Source organism: Ammodytes marinus, assembly GCF_949987685.1.
Source record: "Ammodytes marinus genome assembly, chromosome: 22".
NCBI lineage: Eukaryota > Metazoa > Chordata > Actinopteri > Uranoscopiformes > Ammodytidae > Ammodytes > Ammodytes marinus.
Window position 1 is genome coordinate 16,914,592 of NC_137226.1, and position 10,596 is coordinate 16,925,187.

The window sequence follows — 10,596 nt, forward strand, 5'->3', positions numbered from 1 at the left end:
TATAAAGAGGTGATAATCCGTGATGGCCTAGTCAAAACACAGCATAGTAGGGGTGGGGTCTATGGATGAGAGTGGCAGACAGTCAGTACATCCATTCATTGCTTTCACATTGGTAAGAACAATGTTAATGTCATTTTCTTGGGAGTATCACCCAGGAGAGGGTCTTAGTTTCCAGTTTGAGTGATATATGTGCTGAGCTCCCTTGGGATAACACAAAAAAGTTACAAACATATGGACAGGGCCCCCCTCCCTAGTTATCACTTTTGGGCAAGGCATTTAGGACACCCTCACACTGGGCAATAGTACCATACCAAAGCGCAAATGACGGAAAGTCTAGTTCCTTTTAAACATTGTGTACTGCGACTGTTCTTGACGACTAACATTTAAAAAAAAAGTAGCCCAAGGGTTTGCGTTGGTCTGATGCGTTGGTGGAATGTTTACTGCAAAGTTGGCTGGATGAAAATATTCAAAAACGATTGGATACAACCCACTTAAACTCAAACCCCAAATGTGCAAGTGTGCGTGGAACCTTAAACCCACCAACTGCCCCAGTGGAGGTTCCACTCAAGGACCAATAGATCAGACTGTGGTAGTCCGATCAGCTGGGCAGCGTCCAGGTGTTAACGTGTGGTCAGGGCGTTCCTGCAGCAGAGAGCTGTTCTCCAGGAAACTTCCCTGAATAAATAAAGCTACGAAGCTAACGAAAGTGGATAAGCCTTTCAGTTTCAGACCAAAATGTCAGCCTTGGACACAAGATATCTCAAAGTCTTGCACACATATTTCTGGGAAAGCACATTATTGCTCCAAAGGGGTTAAATCCTTACCATACAGGCACTACATGTGTGCTTTTATATATCCCACGGGCCAAAATATGAACTGTGGACACAAAATATCCTATCATCTGACATGTGGACTGCTGTAAAATGAGCACTTTGCATTTTTAATGAGTATTTGAACGTCACTGAAATGCCAGTGTGCAGATGTCAACGTTGGATACAAATTTCTCACACTTGAACACATTCATGCTTCTCACCGGTAAGGCTCTAAAAATAGTAAGATGGTAGTTATGTTGTTTGTGTGGCTCTTTCTCAGTTAAATTAACATAGTAACCTGTCGGGGACACTAGCATGACTGTAAGACACACCGAAGAGTACACCTATTATGGAAAATGCACTTTTTCATGGTTTATCAACATTAATATGGGTCACTGACATGACTTGAGACTCCAAACGTATGAGAATAAATGATGACATCATAAGGGGAGAAGCCACACCCCTTTATTACCAACCTTACTTAGCACTACCTCCACCTGTGATAAGCACAACCTCAAATCCCCCTGAATCTAACTGGCAGTAAGGTTAAAACATGCATTCAGAGTCAGGGCAAACCAGAGCAGACTGGGCTTTTTGGAAGGGCTGGGCTTTAAGACACAGGCTCTAAAACGGAGCGTTTCAGACAGAGGCTGAAAAGAGGAGATTCAGCAATGGTACAGTGAAAAATATAAAGGTTGTTTTTGGACACCGCACCATGGAAACTGTTTCTAGTAGAAACAAAATTACAATTTTGAACCTTAAAATGTGCATAATATGTGACCTTTAATGTTAGCCGGAGAGGATAAGCACACTTGTTTGATAATCCATTTTTTGTAGTTGGTTTGCACATCGGGGGGGCCTTTCATCTACTTGCTTTGAGAACCATCTTCCCGTGACCATTCTCCATCCCCGAGGAAGCCCTGGCGTTTGCTGAGGCAATATTTGAGGAGTGTCCATTACCACAGCCTTTATGAAAAGCCTTGTGACCGGCCAAGGAAGTTGGAGTTGGCTGCGGCCCGGGGTAAGCGGGATGGTTATTGGCCCAAGAGCTGGAACAGGCAGTGCTCTGAACAAACAAAAAAACGCCTGTGTGACTACTTTTTACAGCGGAGCAGAGAGGGTAAACACATTTCGTAATCAACTGCGCACTTGCCTGAGCGACCTATGCGGACACTGACTCACTTTGGATTGCACATTTTGAATTTGTTTACCGGTGGATCCGATTCTGCAGTGGAGGGAAGAAAGTGATGGCTCATTACTTTCATTGTTCCTCTCTCAATCTTTAATCTGTCTGTGGGTTTCCTGCTCCGTCCCTATCTCTCTCTCTCTCTTGTTCTCTCTCTCTTTTGTTCTCTCTCTCTCTCTCTCTCTCTCTCTGCAGCGGTGTGTGTAATGTCTGCACTCTCGCCCCTCTGCTTGCCTCCTGCGTCACTTCCCTTCCTGGTCCGGCTGTCATGTAAACACAAGCACACCCTTGCTTGCTTGCTCACATGGCGGCATGCTCTGCTCCCGCATGCAAGCTCAAACGCAGACACACACACACAACACACACACACATACACACATACACCCAGTCACATGGGAGCCTGCTAATTATGACCGCATAAAAAAAAAACAGCGGAAATACAACTTTCACAGCTGGCCGTCAGAGCTCACGTCGAGGCAGGCAGGCACATATAATTCACAGACAATTCAATTATTCAGCAAACGCCACACCAGAGGAGAGAAAGATAAAGTAATGGGGCTCATTTCTCAGATTGTAGCCTGCGACGGTGGAGCTACAAATAGCCAGCAAAGGAGCAAGGGCCGAGAGCAAGGGGACAGAGATTTAGTGAGGATGGGGTTTAACTGCACGAAGTAGTGAGATTTTGGTTTCAGCGTCAGCCATTTATACAAGGTAGCAGGGTGGAAAAAAACAACACGCTCATTTATATCCGATGGAAAGCAATCTATTTGTCGAGTCGAGGCGGGCTTACACATCTGACAGACGTCACTGATAGTGATAGAGTACATAGCCTGTGACGCAGTTGGGGAAAGTCTGTCTTCACTAAGCATATGCATGAACCCACAAGAACACGAAGACACAGTTAAACAGGAACACACACAAACACACACACAAACACACACACACACACTACCCTACACAGTGTACAGGCATGTTGTGTTATCACCTTTGCATGGGCTTCTGACTCTCACACGCTCCAGCCATTTCAAGCATGTCACTAATCTGAGGTCCAGGGCCAGGCTCATTGCTGGAATTCTGCGCGTGTGTAAGGTCTGCCAAGTAATGCTCTCAGGGGCGGAAATAACAGCTTAGAGCCGTGAAAGTTTGGCTTAAAAAAAGCCTGATGGATTTGTTCTTGCCTAATAAGGCCCAACATGGCAGGGGGATAATGCGTGGTTAATGGTTAATGCCTCAGGATTATGGCAAATGTCATTGTCATGCGAGTGTTGTGTAGGGACAGCTAAGCCGTGAGCACTTGTTGTTGCTTTGTTTACCAGGGTATAATGCAAGATAATTCCACCGAGTCAGAGTAAGCAAAGCAGAACAAACAAACACGGAAGCAGAGGCGGATGTGTCTATTGACTGGTCACACTATTGACTAGAGGTTTTTCTACAGAAGAAGGAACCAGCGACGACGTGTAACACTATAGACAGTACATACTGGTAAGCCTACAGGGTTATCAGTTCCTTGAACTTGGTCTCATTCTCTGTATAATTCATAGTGAGAATCACTGTTTGCCGTCGCTTCAGAATGCATTAACAGAGTCACTGTTTGGCTGTTACATACAGTAATGTCTGTGCGACACACATTTCACCCCGCCACAGAAATGCATTTTTATTCGATGCATACCTTTCCCTCCATGCTATGCGATCAATAGCCTAGCAGTAAATGGGGACTGAGTGGTATATAGGTAACTGTGGACGTCTAGGGCCAAAACACTTACGGCACCTTTCCACTACATGGTAGGATACTTAGCCTACTGTAGCCTACTATACTATACTCTACTCTACTCTACTCTATTCTCGGTTGCTTTCCATTACCACATAGAACCCAGAAGCAACGGCAGGAGCTCACGCTATCAGCTAATGCTTTTCTACTCTGTCGTCATCAAATTGTTTTTGGATAAAAGAGAAACCTGCTCTGTCATAACAGGCTGTCGTATTGTTATCTTTATGTTTTTCAATATGTGACGTTAACCAACAAGCTAGTGTGCACCGCCATGTCGTCGGATGGTCGCTGGTAGACCCTCTTTTCATAAGGCCCAAGGCATCAAGCTTGGGCTGCATATTCTCGACGGCCACTCGAACATGCCGTAGTATAGTCCCCAATGTCAGCTTTGAAAGAAAGCACAACACAAACTGGACAGACAGCAAGCTCAAACACTGAGACCACAACAGCAGCTTGGCTCTTTGTACAGCAGGATAGGGCGCCGCCCACTGATGACGCTTTGACCAATCAGTGGTCAGCAGTGTTTTACGTCACTGTTTAGTACCTGGTCCCTGGAACCTAAACGGAGTAGGGAGTAAAAAAAAGTAGAAAAAAGTAGGTAGGCCTACCAGGTACTTTTTCATAGTGGAACACCAAAAAAGGCAAGTATAGGGTATACCATGTAGGCCTGGTGGAAAAGCGCCATTGAGAGACTGGTTTTAAGCAGGTTATACCATAAAATAGATATTTGCATTATAAATATATCCTTTGATTGATTTACAATAAAGTATTATTATTTTCCAGTTCATCTTTATACATTATATGGATGAAGTGCTGTCATATGAAATGCGGAATGACAAATGACTTGGCTTGCAGGATAAATGACAGCCCAAATATGACTACTACTGTATGTTTATCACACTGCCTGAAGATCAGCTGTGGATGGATGAAGACACTAGATGATACAGCAAAACCAGGACTGTTTGTGTGAAGTTGAAAAGGTTGATAGTGAACTGCCTGTGATCATCAGGGCACCAGAATTTCTTTCAATCATCATACTGCTACGAATACCGTCCACTGTAAATGTAAATGAGTTCCGTGCTCTCCTCTCCAACAATTTTCCTGCTGATTCGTCAGATGTCTATAGCTATATTTGCCAGCCTTTTCCATCCACTGGTGCTTCCTCAAGTTGGCCCCAAGTCTGACTGTCTGCCGCTGGGATAAGCATATTCGGTAAGACACCCTTGCCTTAGCATTGTGAATTAGGCTATTTCCCCTCGACTGCTTGAGACAGAAGACTGCGCCAATTTCAGAGGCTGTTTGAACTGTCTGCAATAGGCTACACACACAGATGAGACTGTTATGAATCAGCAAAATGTTAACGTGCGTGCGTGCGTGGTGTGCGTGCGTGCGTGCGTGATCATCACGCAGATGTTTTTCTTGTTTTTCCATGCACACTGGAAGCATATTGAAATATTAAAGCGCTGACAGCACACGTCACAGGCACGTCTCCAAACACATCCCGGCTTTATTTAACAGATAAAACCGCTCATTTAAAGCGATTCACTCATGAACACATTTTTGACAGTTCAAGAAATGCACCACACACCGACGTTTAGCACGCGGTCAGTGTTTACCAACTTATAAAAATCCGACTTTGGCCATCACTGCGCAGTAGTATAGGCTATAAGTCGGGGAATGGATTTAAGGTAAGAATGGTATTTTTATGAATAGACTTGTTTTGGAGACAATGAGTAGGCTAAGTGTGTGATTAGATTAATCATGTCAGCCATCCAAAATCATCAACAATTTGACTGGTGCCTGGCATGTGGACAGGCAGAATTTGAGGGCTGCAGCAGGGCTTGGGGGTGAAAAACGGTGGCGGGATGTTTTCCAGTCAGCGCAGTCAGTGCTGCTGAACCTCCAACCACTGTGTGTTCAAGCCTCCAGTCAGAGCGAGGAGGGCCCTTATTCCCACTTGTTTACTTCAACTCCAATTTCGATGTGCGCAACACCACCTGGAATGCGGACACTCCATGGGCGAACACAGAAAAAATTCAAGTGGCGCGTGCTCAATAATCTCCACACACTGCAGAAATGTTTCTCCAAAGCTTTTTTTTCCAACAAACACACTTTTCCCCCCCTCAAAAAAAATACGAGTGATGCAGGTCCCTCGCAGTAGAATATAGCCGATATATAATATTGCACACGGACCAACCAAACAACCGAGCACAACAACACAAGCGCGCAAACGCACCTGCGACAGCCAGGCAGCAACACAGTCAAGAGGAGCCGATCTCAAATCAGCAGCTGAGGAGATTACAAATAACTTCACTCACGCTCAAAAAGGGCTCCTCTTCAGCTTCGAATCGGCGAATCTTCCTCCTCCTGAAAGAAAGTGCGTGTCATAACCAGGGCAGGTGCAGCTGCGAATAGACAGGTCCCGTCCGATGAGGCGCAGATAGACAGTGAGTCCGGCTCGGTCCGCCCTGACTCGGTTCGGTTCGGTTTGGCTTGTCCCTCTTCCCGACGGACTGCGTACATTCCCCCCTCCCTTCCCTTCCCCATCAGCCCAGCACTCTGCCTCTCCTCGCCTCTCCTGCCGCTTCATTATATCACTTCCATGTGACACGCTGACTCGGGCCGCTGTCAGTGGAAACTTAAAGGGACCTCCCACGTGACGCGCGCTCACGGCGGACACAGGCAGGCAGCGCGCGCGTACCGGTGAAAAAAAAGATGCTGCTGCGCCCTCAATAAAGTCTAGCAGCAGGGCAGTACAGCACTGAGACAGGGTTAACCTGAACTGTTGGGATGATGAAGAGGACAGTTAAAGGTGCAGTCAGTGATTTTGCAGAATGCTTGTTGTGGGAACACTTTTTTAAGGGGGGACCAAGAATATGTGAATATCTCCTCACAATCCGCAATCTATCCTTACGGTGTGCGCACTGAAAGAAAATCCAGTGTTATTACACAGCCTAAAGGCTCTGTTTACATAGTCTAGGCCAGGGCTATTCAATTAGTTTTGAATGGGGGCTGGTTGGTGGAAATGATCCAAAATGAGGGGCCAGAAAAAAATGCCTAAAATTGATGAGCATCACATCAATAGCTACATATACTGTAAAACACTACAACGACATAGGAGTGCATATATTGTCTTTATTTTATCAAATAGAGTTCACCAGCTTATCAAAAAAAATCCCTATTTGATTAACATAGGCTGCCTGTTGTTTAACCCTCCTGTTATGTTCATTTGTTAGGAACAGCAATGGTGTTCCAGGTCAATTTGACCCGGTGCATGTTTAAATCTCCCAAAGATGTCCTAAAGGATACTCTCTCCAGAATCGCTGACTCCACCTTTAACTGCCACTTGATGTGAAAAAGAGAACTGTCCGTGGTTTTGATACCACAGAGTATTAGGGCCGAATTGAGGGAAACAATATGATGATATGATAATATATATAATATAGTTGTACATTTATAAGAAAATAATTCATAAAATAACAGTTAATTAATCATGATGTGAAGGTAATGATAAGAGTTATATGAAATGGGGTTTTTATGATGGTGATAGTAATGCTGGTATTCAAGATGGTTTATTTCTCATATGCACATTAATTACAGCAGCAGTCATTGGCAATGAAATTCTAAGTCCCAGGCTCCTCTCAACAAAGCAAATGAAAAGAGTAACACCTGAGACACAAATACAGACACAAAAGTAGTGCAAGGACACAGGGCAGATATAAAGAGCAGAGATAAGGTGTGCCATAGAAATGATTAAGTTAAAGGTAATATTCTATATATAGATAGAAGTAAGTAGTAATGAGGAAGATGATAGTGGTGCTACTGGTGCTGATGCTGATAGGGATGAAGATGAGACTATGACTGAAAGTTTAGCAATGAGGTCATGCAGCCTGTGACATCATCATAGGGTGACTAACATTGCAGGGAAGCACAGCTGATCTCATATGAGAGACAGACAGTTGTGAAGACTTTATTCCCCTCAGTCTACAGTTACGTCCTCTTAACCTAATAAAGCTGCTACAGACATGAGCACAACTTGATCTGATGTTTTTCTTAGAATCCTGGTGAAAGTATTAGTGTTGGATGAATCATCACAGTTTAAAGATGTAGTACAAGTGACTGATGTTGATTAAAAGATAAAGTTCAATATTTTTTATAATATTTTTCTTAAAGTTTTTGGATGTGGGTATTTTTGTCCTTGATGGCCTTAAGAGGTTTTTCATACATTACAATTGACACCAGAGGGTTAACTTGCTGATGTTTAGACATAGGCCTACAGTATGACGATAAGCATTTTAGCAAAGATTTGTTATAAGTTAGAAAGGTATTCTGTAACTTAACAGATAAAGCTGTACTAATCAGTATTCCTATATTAACCTCAGATCAAATGAACATGGATTGCTCAGCTGTTGAGCCTGTAAAGAATGTATGACCTAAACTTAAAAAAATAATAAAAAAGCTAAGATGTACATTATAGGACGTACGTAGCCTCTCTTGCCATAGTTCTATAATAATAAAACATTTCAGTTTGTTTGCACTGTCTGTCTGCGAATACGTCCGTACAAAATGAAACTTGACCGGTGCCCTTCCATTTGCAGTAAGTGGATTCACGGCTGTGCCAAGCGGCCCGACAGGCACTTAGAAGAAAACACAATTATCATTCTCTACGCGTCATCGTGCCTGGAAGAGGTCCACCTGCGATGATTCATCCAAAAACTAATACTTTCACCATGGATTCTATGAAAAAACATCAGATCCGAAGTATAAGACAGTTAAGCATGCCTCATTCCACACTGCTATCCTCTGGGAGCTTTCACCGCTAATGTCTATTTGAACAAGTTAATTAACGCACTGATAAGTCCCCTGATAGTTACAAAAAAATTTCCTGAATCCTGTTGCTTCCACCACAAATCACTGTGTTATTTCCCTCATTATAGTACAGTGAATTGCCTGACAACCTTTCAATAATAAAATGTTGCTAAAAAAACGCCTGAAAACAAAAGAAAGTGCAATTATCTCAGGCCACTGGGTAATTTGGTCCTGAAAGAAAAATCCAGTTTGAGAGCTGGATGTTACGTAACACACGTCAGAAACTAAAGACAAAGAGGACACTTAGGATACAATTGACTCCTTTAAGCTGCCACGAGGATTAAAAAAAAACACAATAAAATTCATAAAGTCTCTCATGAACGCTAATACTTGAGTTGTGATGGAGAGTCCGCTGGCAGCCACTACCGTGTGAACATACCAAAGGTCTGTCGGTCTCCGGGACCCCCCTCGGTTTGAATTAGAGCCGATTACAACTCCCACTAACAATAGACACCTCTGCCGCTTCCCCCCATGCCTATGCTATGATTGGGGGATGAGGAAGAGTCCTTTTTACCTGCTTAGGCTGTGGCGAAGCAGGTAGGGCGGTTGGCCACTGGGTTGCAGGGTTGGTGGTTCGATCCCCAGCCTCCCCGCCACATGTCAAGGTGTCCTTGGGCAAGACACTGAACCCAGAATTGCTCCCGATAAGTTAGCTTGCACCCTGCATGGTAGCTGCTGCTATCGGTGTATGAATGTGATTGGGTGAATGTGTACAAAACAATGTAAAGCGCTTTGAGTCTGTGAAAAACCAGGGAAATGCACTATATAAGTGGAGTCCATTAAGCACTGCACCACATTTTGGGTAAAAGAGGACCAGTTAACTGGAAGCTACGTTCACATTAGTCATTGGATGATTCATCCACCCTGTAAGCGCTCAGTGACTGGACATGTAGGGACACAAAGCTCTGCAGTGAGATCACCCAGATAAGAGAGATACTTTTAAAAGAAGGGTCTCATCAGTCGTGATGTCTTTGTTTTTAGAAAAGAACCATTACAAAACAGGCCTTCGAGCTACAGTCTACTCATGACTTGAGCTACGAAATCGATATGGCAATATTTATTTGCATGATATCTGTATCGTATCGTCAGCTACAAAAAAATCGACATTTTGAAAAAAGAAAATTCAAGTTTTTAAACTTGTTGGAACTACAACTACATGACTGGGTTTGAATTTTAATTAATGTTTTGAATTCAATTGTTTTGACTCATTTGGTCTTCTAAGTCATCAATATAATGAGATGTGATGTTCTAAGACCAACCAGGGTGTACACAGCAACTGTTATTTAAGCTATGTTCTTTTTCAGGGAACTATATTGAATATCGCTATGAGACAAGCCAACAACCAGACTGGGCTTGTGAGGATGGGATAGGACATGGCAGGACAAGTGGAAACAACTCTAGGCAAGACAGGGCTTGACAGGACATGATAGGACACTAAATTACTCCCTGAAGTGAAATTCAAATGTCATATAGGCTTAGCAGCGCACAGTTCAGGTCTGTAGACAGCAAAAAATAAAACAGAGGAGAATAGCATACTCATGGTTAATAATAATGTGCAAAAAACAGCAATCTATGCAGATATTTTAATATTTCTATTAGGCTAATAAAGATATGTTTAAACTAAAGACAACCGGTGTGTTAGTATGTACACAAAACATACAAAATATTTTCTTTTTATATATCTGTCGTTGAAAGTTATTGCTATGGACTATTTTTGTATTTTCTCACTAACCCTATTACCTCAACTTTGAGGTTTTGAAGAAAGGTCCTGGTTAAAATTCTGATTTAAGACCTTTATTTTTCCTTTGTATTTATTTTAAGATTACAAGGGGCCCAGCAGCTCGTATTTGCCCTGCAGCCCCCAAGCACGTTTGTGGCCATGACTATTCCTTTTTTACAAGTGCAATCACAATGCATTTTAGTAAGCAGTGTGCCTAGTAGTAGAAGCAGTAGTAGTAGGT